Raw genomic sequence first — 11,750 nt, 5'->3', positions numbered from 1 at the left:
TAACCCACCCATTACTTTCCCATGCATTTTTCCAGGCTCTTTGTATGCATTAAGACTTTTTCAAGTGATCTGCTTGCATGTTGCCACAGACCATTTTCACAGCTCCCGGATTTGCTTCATTAGCTGTCCGTGTGGTGGGCTGGGAAGCACAGAAACGAATTGCTCTCCTAAGACTGCACGTCTATTTTGACTGCATTCTGCTCCATCAAGGTACTTGAGAAAGAACCCAAATATCACATATACTGTCAGACTCAAGGACAACAGGGTGATGGATAGGAAGAACTGTGCACCAACATTATGGATGTGTGCTAGCACCATTCATGTTCAATCTGACTTTGCTTCAGTCATGGGTGTTCCAAAATCTCCAGACTGCCTTGCAAATTTGTTCACTGGGTCCTCAGATTCTTAGGGAATGAAACTGTGAATCATTTGGTCGGCATGCCTTGTGATAAATCCCCATGCTCAAAGAAAAGGCCAAGATGTAGATGGGATGAGGGATGAAGGGAAACACAACCAAGTTAAACTGTGTCATTGATCTGCTCTAAATAAGCGTTGTCCTGTTGGGCATGAACTGTCCTCCACAGTAGTAAGCAAGAATTAATCCATTACTGGGTGATTGTCTGGGTCTCTAGAGCAGTGAATTCCCAAGAGACCCACAGATGGAACAGACCTACACATCCTCCCATACCTGTCCTGCCTATAGCTGTCATGGTCTGAGCATGGCTAAAAGATACAGGATAGAGTGGATGCAGATCCCAGCTTTGCAGCACTGGGAGAAGCCCTGCAGCAAGCCTGAGACACATAAGAGAAGCAGGAATAACAGAGACCTTAGCTTTGCACTGTCAGAAATGTAAATACAGTCCCTTCAGATGCTACAGAAAGCCACAAAGCAGCTCTGTTGAACTCTGCGTGAACGCAGAGGTGTTTTTTGGCAGCGACCGGCAGTTCAGCCCCTTGGCCTGGGGAGGGAGTTAAATATTAATGCTGCCCTCTAACAACTGCAAGAGTAGCGGGGCTGCTCATCAGCCTTCAGACAGTGGTGCCGGGATGGCAAAGCCCAGGAGCCCTAAGGTTTGGCTGTCACACATCCTGGCTGTGACCAGCACTGAGCAGCCCTAGCAGGCACAGGGACCATCCTCAGCATGGTATGACCCCCTGGGAGGCACAGGTGTGAGATTAAAGTGGACAGACAAAGCCCCTATACCTGGTTCATTTTATATATAGTATTACAGCACGTGGATTATTCCCCCCAGGGGTGCTCAACCTTGGGCAATTTGCAGCCCCTTTATAATTTTCCCAGTGTAGCAGACACTCAGAGAGCAAGCCTGAAACCTCCTGAGAAATCATGTGTTTTCCTCAGGCTCCTTTTAGTGACCTGAAGAGAAGACCATTCCCAGGGGCCCCAGGCTGGCTGGAAGCCCTGCTCAGCCTAAACCTGAAAACATCCTGGTTTCCCTCAGTTCAGGGAGGATCTTTCTCTCATCTTGCAAATGAATATACATCGCTAGGAGCTGCTCTCCACTGGGTTCTGCAAGAAGCATATTGATATGCAAAGCAGTAGGTCACCTCAGCAGCCTTGGCAAATGTATTGTATTGGAACATTCCCCCCAATTCCTCCCCACCCCCCCCGCCCCGTTTTTCTTCCCCCCTCCCTTCTTTTAAACGGAAATGCAGCAATATCTGATGGGACTGCAGCAGTTCCAGAATTAACTGAGACTTCCACACTGCATCCTCCTTTACCGGTAACATAAATGTTGTCCGAGCATTTACCTTCGGGGCAGCCCTGTGAAAAGGGGAGGAAAGGGGGAAGAGGACGAGGAGGGAACAAGCTGATTTTCTGGAAGCATAGCCAGCAAGGTTCGACAGGCTCTGCTGAATGCTGATGGAGAGCTGGAAGTCAGTGGTTCTTCGGAGGGTCTGTGTACCTGGCAAGCATCGTGTGCTCCCCAGCAGCCCCGTGCCACACTGCCGGGGTTAAGGGGGAAGGGAAGCACAGAGATTTTGCTGTGACAAATCCATCCCTTGTCCGTCAGGCCAAAAAGCTGGAGTCCTGCACATCTGAACTGCCCATCCACATCCCCAAAAGCTCCTTTGCCTCTGCTTGCTGGGCCAGAGGAAAGAAAGAAAAGCAACTCAACAGCAAGCAGCTTGTGGCAGCAGCTGCTCTGTGCCCACGCTGGTGCTGCACCGCACCTTGCCCGAGCACAGCAATGCAGGGGGCACTTTCCCACTGGGCTGGATGCAGAGCTGCTGCCTTCCCCAGCTGCACCAGGGGCTGCAGAGGGTGTCACTGCCCCGCCGCCTGGAGAATGGCAGCAGCAGCTGCTGCATCATTGTTTGGTCAAATAAATTCTTTCTTGCCAAAGGAGGAAAAAAAATAGAATTCTCAAGGTAACTGCATCGAGGGCTGAAAAAAAGACATTGGCAGGACTGCAGCCACTGGAGGGGAGACGCCTTGCTGGTGATTTATCACCCTGAGTGTGGCTCCAAGACTTTTGCCTAGAGATTGGATGTGGCTTTTCTTATTCCCTGTTTCATTTTCTCTTTCCCTATGACATACCTCAGAGAAGCTTCTCTCTACATGCCCATAGAGGGTTGGTGACAAACATTATCTGGGCTCCCAAAAAGCTGTGCCACATGTGCTCCCTGCATGCCTTGGAATAGTCATGCTCCAGGGCTCTGGGGCACCATGCAGAGACCCTGCTGATACAGGTAGGGTGGGAGAAGCAGTGAAAGGGCCAGGCACATCATGGCCTTTCTCCCTTCCAACCCTCCAAACCCACCTCCCACTTCCCAGTTTCTGTTGCACAAGGTGCCCCCAAGCCAAGGGAAATGGCCACTTTCTGGCTGCCCAGTAGCAGAGCATCCTTCCTGGGCTGAAAAATCAGTGAAAATGGAACCCAACCCTTCTCTGTGAAGTGGCACCATGATTTGAGCCCAAAAGCACTTCCCCCTACATCTCTGCCTGGTCTCTACAGTTCCTAGATAAGTTATAGAAATCTCCAGGTTGGGTAGGTTGATGAGCACTATTGTAATTGAGCAGCTGGTTTCTCTGTTACACAAAATAGTCTCTGTGGCTCTTTGTTTTCAGTCCTGCTTTTGACTACTGTTGTTATTTTGTTCAAGATCCTGTAGATTTTTATGCCAACAGGACCTTAGGTATTCATCTGACTCTACTTTGGTTTTTGTTTTGTAGTTTTTCGATAAAATGAGAGACATAAAAGCCCAGCACGGCATAAAAAATTCAGCATAGCTCATTGATTGGAATAACTGGGATGCAAAGCAGAGTGCTCGCAATGGGTGTCATGCTCTGACCTATAAACCATAACCTTTTGTTCTCCAGATTAGACAGCAGGCATGGGAAAAATGCATTTGAAGTCTGAACACATACTCTGCAAAATAATTAAGACCCTTCTTCAAACACTGCATAATATATTTCTCTATCAGCTCCTGCTGCAGGACACAGGGAAACAACATTCCTCTCTCAACAAGAAGCATGGCACTTTTTATCAGCTCAGTCCAGTCAGCCCTGGAGTGTTTAACACAAATGCAGAAACATTGACATGAATATTTGGGGCAACGAGCAGAGCAGGTCTCTCACTCTCTCTGTGGGGCTCCACAGCCTCCTTGCAGGCTGAAGCCAAAGCACACATACCAGAACTCTCTGCCCTGGTGCTGCAGGGCCAATATCCCCAGAAGAAGCTGCCATCTACCCTGACATTTCAACATCCCTGTGCTCCAAGAGTGCTGGAGATGGTCCAGGGCCACACCTTTCCTGAAAGGACCTGCTCAGCTCTAGGCTGGGACATGACACTCTAGACAACAGAAGAGAGGTATGGATGCCAGGGGAGTGGAGAGGAAGGGTAAACCAACAGTTTTGGAGGAGAGGAGCCAAGAGAAGGTGAAGCAGGTGAGGTGATGACAGGGTAGGGACACATGTGACATCCCAGAGAGGAGCTGCTGGCAGAGCAGCCTGTTTCCATGAGCAGCTCCGGGCAGACCCATGCTCAGCCTGCAGCCACAGCCATAATGGCCAACAAGGCATTAGGGGCTGCTAGGAGTGAGTCAAAGATGGACATGGAAGATGCAGTCACAGCCATGACATGAACCAGCTGGATCCTGATCTGGAATGCTACAGGGGCAAGGCTGCCCTGCTGTTGAAAGAGGATAGTGAGAGCTGGGAAGTATCATGGACAGGCAGGGAAGAAGCACAGTGAAATCTTACTGTTTGAGGAGACAGGACTCCTCAGAGGTGAATGAGACCTATAAGAACACTGTGTAAAATAATGAGCAATACAGAAGGTGGTGAAGGAGCACACACATGTATCTCCAGGACTAGGAACAGGCTTAGTAACAATAACATCCTGAAAGTCCAGGGAGAAATATAATGATCCTACGCGAGTACTTGAAACTCACCATGTCGTGGGGTATGGCCTTGCCACTCCTGTGTGCTGCAGCAGCTCATGCACCCCATGGCCCCAGTGGCCCTGGGGCAGCTGCCCCCCCACGACAGTGGCAAGGTGCTGACTAGATTCAGGGTTGCAAGTCTTGTGTTCCTATGCTTGAGCCACAAACCCACCCTATCACACCTTCTATCAAAGCTCCCCCATGCTCTGGCAAATGGCAGGGAAAGCTCCTGCCAGCTGCCCTGCTGGAGCTTGGAGAGGAGGGCATGGCCACAGCCTTGCTGCTCCAGGGTGCCCTGCAAGGGGTACTGCGAAACAGCCCTGAATGGAGCCACTCCCCGGGGCTGCCGGGGAAGATGGCGGCCAGGGTTGCAACATCTGGGCAGATGTTGCCAGCCAGATTTCATAGGCTGAGAGGGAAACACCCCCTGGCAGCCAGGATGGGAGGAGGGGTGCATGCCGAGGGTGGGAAAAGGACAACTCCCACCATGAAAAGGTCCTGACCATGAATGATTTCCAAAGGAGGTGAAGAGGGAGAGAAACACTTATTTATAGATGAAACACAGCAAAATACTTAATCCCAAGAAAGCTTTAAAAACACACCTTGACACACAAAAGAGGGGCACAATAAAATGAAACAGAGCCCCAACAAATAAAATGAAACAGAGCCGCTGCTCTATTAGTGTGAGCAGAGAAAGGGTGTCTACAAGCCAGAACTGGTGCATTCCAGGCACCCAACATCTTACCTGCAGGCCCGTCATCCTCCTCCTGGTTACCCTCCTCTTGGAGCAGACACAAGCCCCGAGCAGGTATCTGGCTGAAGCAGCCTGGCAAGCAAAGCCTGCTCACTGATCAACTGAGCTGGGCTGGAGGCAGGCTAACAGTGCTGGGAGTGAGAAAGTCCAAGGGAATTTTCAACCTGTTTGCTCAGCCCAGTCTGTGTTTAACCAAACGCCCTTCTCTGCAGAACCAACCCCAGGATCGATCTGAATAAACAGGGGGTGAGGGGGACTGGGTTTCCTCATCACCCCTGTTCCCCCTTAGATGTTAAAAAAGAGGTTACAGCTCCCACACATGGGGAAAGGAAAAGAACAAGGTGTTTAGAACCAAGAAAAGCCACTTTGCAACTGTTTTATAAGCTTCTTTTGTAAATTTTACTTCTGGCAATTTTCAGACACAATCCTCTAAATGTGTAACAAATACTTGTTCATTAATTCTTCTGTGCCGTGTTATATTGGGGATAGAAGAGATCACATCTTCATCGTGGTGAAGGCAGTGATATTTGTGAAACACTGTGTGGCAACATTACACAGCATTTTGGGGCCAAAAGCAGGGGAGGATTTTGTATTCCTGTGATTAGAGCTAGTAAGGGGAACTTACAAATTCTGAAATATTAATATTCTTCAAGAAAGCTGTTGCTGGGGAAGAAGAAGTGGCAGCAAACATTTAGCTACAGAATACTAATGAATGTAGCTCTGCACTCCAGAAGTTGCAGGGGAAAAAACACAATTGATTTTATTTGATTTTTTTTTTACTTTGAATTCTCAACCCCCCTTAAAAAAAAAAAAAAAAAAAAAAGAAAAGAAAAAGCAGCATTTTTTTCCATTTCTATCACCTGCTCTGCTTATATGCCCTGCCAGGAGGAAATTTCTAGGAGGCACCCACTGAAATTTGAATGTGATCCTGAATTAATGTCTCTTCCTCTCCTAGAGCATTCTGGAAGCCTTCCCTCCCCAAAGCAATTACCAGTCCCTGTGACCCCCACAGCAGTCATTGAGCTTGGGCTGCAAGAGGGGCAGGTCTTAAATCACCTTTGCTTCTCTGAACACTGGTAGTTCCTCACACCATTCTGAGTAATACATTTGAGCCATTGAGAGCTGCCACTTTTATGAGCTGGCAAAATAGGCTGGCTGTCCTGAGGGAGAAGATGGGCTGTATGAAGAGAGAGTGGTTCTGGATGGAGGAGAGGGAGAGAGACTTTTCCTTGACTATAGAAGAATACAGACTCCAAGTTATATGTCTTCTTCAGGTCTGTGTTTCTGCACACCAGGAAAGCTCTCTCCATACCCTGGTCTCTCCCAGCTTTGCCATAAAAAATCACTCCAGCAGAGATGAATTCTCCAGGACAAGGCAGAGATTGTGAATATGTCAGCTCACCCTGAGCAGCGATTCATCATTTGCCAAAGAAATGAAGTACCTGGCAGCTGTCACCTACCCTTGAAACTCCTTTTCTAACAAACAAGATTTAAGAGTAAAAAGTTCACCTCACTTATTTTCTGACAGTGAAGAATTACACATTTGACTACAGTTTAGCAAACTGCAGTTGCAGAGTTTCAGGGGTTTCCAAGATCTTTTTACTGAAACACACAGTGGGAGCGAGAACATCACATTTTAGCTTACATTTCCCTTTGAGAGCCTACATTTCACCTTGCTCACATCTCCTTACGGGCTCCATTCTCTTGTTTTCTTCTCATGGGACAGGTAAAAATAAAGGTGTTGCTTTTTAATTATCTGTAGGCCTATTTCCTGGTTGTTTTTGTTTCCTAAAAACAAACAAGGTGTTGTCACTTTACTCATTTGATGGCCAGGTAATATTTTAAAGCTGATTAGGCTGCCTAACCTTGCCATTCCATTCCATTCCATAGAAAACATTATTTAGTAAGATTCTGTTGAAATGCCTCTTTATTTATTGATCCCAAATTATATGAAATACGGAAAAGAAATCTTAACACATGATGTGTTTCTGTCCTATCCCCTCTGAATGGTAATTCATGAGGGAAGTCATAAATCCATGCTGATCACTCCAAATCATCTTCATGCTCTTCATGTGTGTGAAAATGTTTTCCAGGATTAGTTGCCTTGAAGCACCCCTTCTGAGGGATGGAGGTGAGGCTGACTGACCTGAAGCTCTGTGGACTTCCCTTCTTGCCCATAAATGTGAATATTAAGTGGTGGTCAAACACTGGAATAGATTGTACAGAGAGGTTGTGCATTCTCCACCAGTGAAGACATTCAAAACCCATCTGGATATGGTCCTGGGCAACCTGCTCCAGCTGACCCTGCTTAAGCAGGGGATTGGATGAGATATTTAGCCTAAACAACTCCTTTAGTTAGTTGCAGTATAAATCTTGATTATAAATCTTATGTAACATGAAGTATAGATGTACTTCATTAATATTTTAGCAACTGTATTCATTGTCATGTAAATATGAAACACAGAAACACAATGAATTGTTATTGCATAAATGTCCTAGGGTAATTTCCTCCCAAATCTGCCCTAAACCAGGACAATAAACATAGGGCATAAACACAATGAATTAAACCGGGAAGAATGAGCATTAAAAGCATTCAGTGTTTTGTCAGCTACCTTTCTGGGTTCGTGACATTATCCAGTGCATGTCTTTACTTCAAGGAGATTTCAGCTGAAAGACATAACAAGACCCAAAAGAAGTATGTCAAAAAGCAAAAGACATCAATACCACTGTACTGGCTACATGATGCATGTACAACTGGAATGTACCTGCATACCAGCAGATTATTACTTGTGAACTGTTTTCAGAGGCATCTGAAGAGGTGTTCAAAGAGCTCATCTACTTCAGAGAGGCGGCACAAAAATACCAAAGGGCTTGCTTGAAAATTTAGCAGCTAGTGTTCAACATTCTGGTGATGAACAAAAGATGAGGAGGAGAATGGAAAATCTTTCCTTTCAATGAGAAGTTGAAGCAGCTTGTATTTGATCCAACGGAAAAAGGGGACTAAAAAAATTTGAATTCATAGCCTATGCATTAAAAGGCATTTTGTTTCCTGCTGATTCAGGTAGTGGGGCCATAGTGTGAACTATTATTGGATTACAGCTCACCACTGCTTCCTGCAGCAAGGCATTGTCTGGTCCCAAGCTCTTCTCTCCTGTGAGCCAAAGACGTCATGGGTGACTGAGGCAGATCCTTTCTGATGTATTTGTGCCCCTCCTGTAGCAACAACCTGTTGCTTTTCACAGTGATGCACCCTGCTTCTAAAAGGACTAACTTCTCCTTTCTTCATCAGCTAATATGCATCTGTGATGCACATATTAATAAATATCCTCATTCACTCCTGTCTCTGTGATCCCAACTTCCCAACTTGCATCTGTTCTTTGCTTCTTAACCCTTTACACACTGCTAAATGGGACAGGAGCCCTTAGAGCAGCTGTCTTTGTTTATCTGATAGTTACTACTTAGTACCAGGAGAATTAATCTCTTTTTTGAACCTTTCATCACATATAGCAAAATAAAGCAATAATGTTTATACTTCTTTTTAATCACTGCCAACAGCATTGTGTTAAAAAAAGGCTCTTTTTAATAACATGTACTTTCCGGTAGAGTGGATCTTATGAAATATGTCCTTGTCATTTTTCTGGGACTGTTCAACAGGAGATGCCAGACAGGTTAATTATTATCATTTATTTGTGCAGGAAAGATCATAAAAGTTGTCTGCAGCAGAAAGCACACACTCCTTGTTGCCAAAAAGCAGATGCTGCATGAATAGAAGCTGGTGAAGCCACCTGCTCACGTTGCTGTGATGTTTCTGCCTGCAAGCTAGAACCACCACTCTTAGAAGCCAGCAGAAATTTAGTCACATTGCTTTGTTCTGTCCTTCCCCACTCTGGTGCTAATTTTGGACAGCCACTCAATTTGCAATCTGACCTTTTATTCAGTAAGGGTAGGACAGTCCATCAAACCCATGTAAGCCACAGCAGAAAAAGCCTCAGGAAAAGCAGATGGTATCAGACAGAAAGATAGAAGCTCTGACCATAGTTGTAGCCTTCACAGCTACTGGGCATCCTTGTCCTTTAAACAATCTTTAACCCAAAGCCAGCAGTGCATTTCCACTGTGTAAACATTAACTTTCAGGTCAAAAAGAACGTAGATGTGCATGGGTTAATCACCCACTATTTCACTTCATGCTCCTCCTATTCAAAAATATGATTGAATTTTAAGTTGGTTTGCTCACACAGTCCAGACTTCATTTTGATCTAGTCAAGAAAGAGCATGTCTTTCTACTTAAGAGCTTGTCTTGTGTTCAACATCTTTTTGAGAGAAGTCCATGGTGGTGTGCTGAGAATAAACTACCCTGTGCAATTCCAGTAGGTATGGAACCAGCATTTCTGTACACTGGTAAGGCCAAGGGGCACAACAAGCTGTACCTCAGCGATACAATGCCAAAGTAGGAAAACCACTTCACATTTCTGTATTTAATGGTATTTGCAGCACGTGTTGGCTAAACAGCTGAACTGCCAAAGTTAGATTTCACAGTCTCTTTGCTGCCACAGAGAGCTCTGAACATCTAAACACCTTCCTTACAAGTATGCTGGGGACTTGTCCTCAAAGCTGTGCTAAAGCATGCCTTTCCCAAAGCAACCAATGCTACTCTGAAAAACCCTAAACTTTGACAAATCTGCTTTTTTTTTTTCCCAGTAACTGTTTCAGGCATCATCACTCTCACTTTTAGGGAGCTACATCTCATTTCAAGATCCATTTAGAATCAGATCCTGAGTACTGCTGTTCATTGCAGCTTTGCCTGCACAACTGGAAATCCCTTATGCTGCTCACATGGCCACTGTTAGTGAGAGAGACTCTTCTTTATTTCTCCTTTGTGTCCTCATGTACCATAAAGAAATGTATTTTCTACACTTCCTGATCAGATGTCAGAATAAAAACAGTAGCACAAGTGGATAATAAATACCAAGAATAATACTTTTGGCCCTCACAGGCCCTCACTAGATGGGAGAGCTTTGCCATTGCTACTTGAAATTAAAGATTGGAACTGCTTTTATTTTTCCTCACCTCTTCCACCTGAAAACTATGTGATTTTTTTCCCTAAAATCCCTGTGTGTCTGAGGACTAAAACAAAGTGCTGCAGCAAAACATACCCTAAGGAAAGCTTTACCTCTGCACGCTTCCTGGTAACTTGCCAGCCAGTGACAGGTTCATCAATAATGATAATGGCTTTCTGTCAAAGCAAACTAGTGCACTAAGCCACACACTTGCTCAACCCTACAAAGGAATCAAAGTAACCAGCGTCCTCGTAAGGATAGTGAGAAAGAAACATGACTTCGAACAAGAGGAACTGACTAACAAAAGAAATAGAAGGATTAAGCTCCCTTTGCTAAAAAGCAGAAGCAGGTTTTCAGTCAGTGAAAACTGTCACCTTTTTATCCACTGAGAAATGAGAACCCAAACCCGACTTCACCATAGCTGACTGATACTGACTGCAGGCCATGACACTGCAGTTCATCTCTCATTTGTGACAAATGGAGCATATTGCAGCTGCCTCTGCAAATATAATCAATAATGAAAAATTGTATTAAGGTTCCACCCAAAATCCCATTACTGGATAGGTTTCACATGTTTAAAAAGCCAGTGGCATCCTTGCTAAATTTTCCATGTTAAGGACATACTCATATTCATTCTGATTATCACCCCAGTCATCAAAGTGGTCATAGATCAACCAGAAAGCTCTGCCAAGCCCCTTGGCAACAGGGAAGGCTCACGGTTTATTTGCTGTACATTTCACCTGCGTGTGCATGGGAGGTCCAACGCGTCTCATATGTACCTGCACGAGCCACCTCCACGGACACCTCTGGAACACAGCACCTGGGCACATATTTCTGCCTGGGAAATAACACAGAGATATTGAGTAGCTTGAATTTAAAGGGACTGAGTAACAATGTTTTAATGCAAAATGTGTGCGCATGTAATACAAACCAGAGACAGACAGGACCAGAGATGAAGGAAAACAGAGAAACAAAATTTCAGTGGTACAACAAGAGAGACAAAGCATGGTACATAGAGAAACAGAGAGGAAAATGGGAAAAAAAGGGAAACCAGAGAGCTGAGCAGGAAGCACAGAGAGGAGTCTTTGTGATTTCTTGTGATACAGAGGGGTCAGAAAAATGGGGCAAATGGGGAGAGAAAGAAGGATAGTATTTGTGAGAAAGGGAGCTGGAGGAACAGGGAATGAAGTATAGGCAGACAGAGGCAAGACAGAAGGGTCACAGGGCACGGAAGAGGTGTGCGTGTGCAGAGAAAAGGAAGGTAAAACACATAAAACAAGTGCGATATAGAAAGGTTGTCTGGTGTCACATCCCTAAGCTTGCAAGTGAACCATTTTTGGACAGCTGAAACAGGTAAGGTGGAAAAGCAACGTAACTAACTCCAGCTGCTCACATACTCCTGGGTTCTGACAAGAAGCTGGAATTTCCTGCAAAAATAAATGTAACATCATCCACATGCACAACTCCATTACATATAACCTCGTCCTAAGAAGGAAAAAATATACCTAATTGTGGTTACCTGCTGAGATCTA

This window comes from Anomalospiza imberbis, chromosome 2, assembly GCF_031753505.1.
Source record: "Anomalospiza imberbis isolate Cuckoo-Finch-1a 21T00152 chromosome 2, ASM3175350v1, whole genome shotgun sequence".
Taxonomy (NCBI): Eukaryota; Metazoa; Chordata; class Aves; order Passeriformes; family Viduidae; genus Anomalospiza; species Anomalospiza imberbis.
This window is presented reverse-complemented; position numbering follows the sequence as displayed.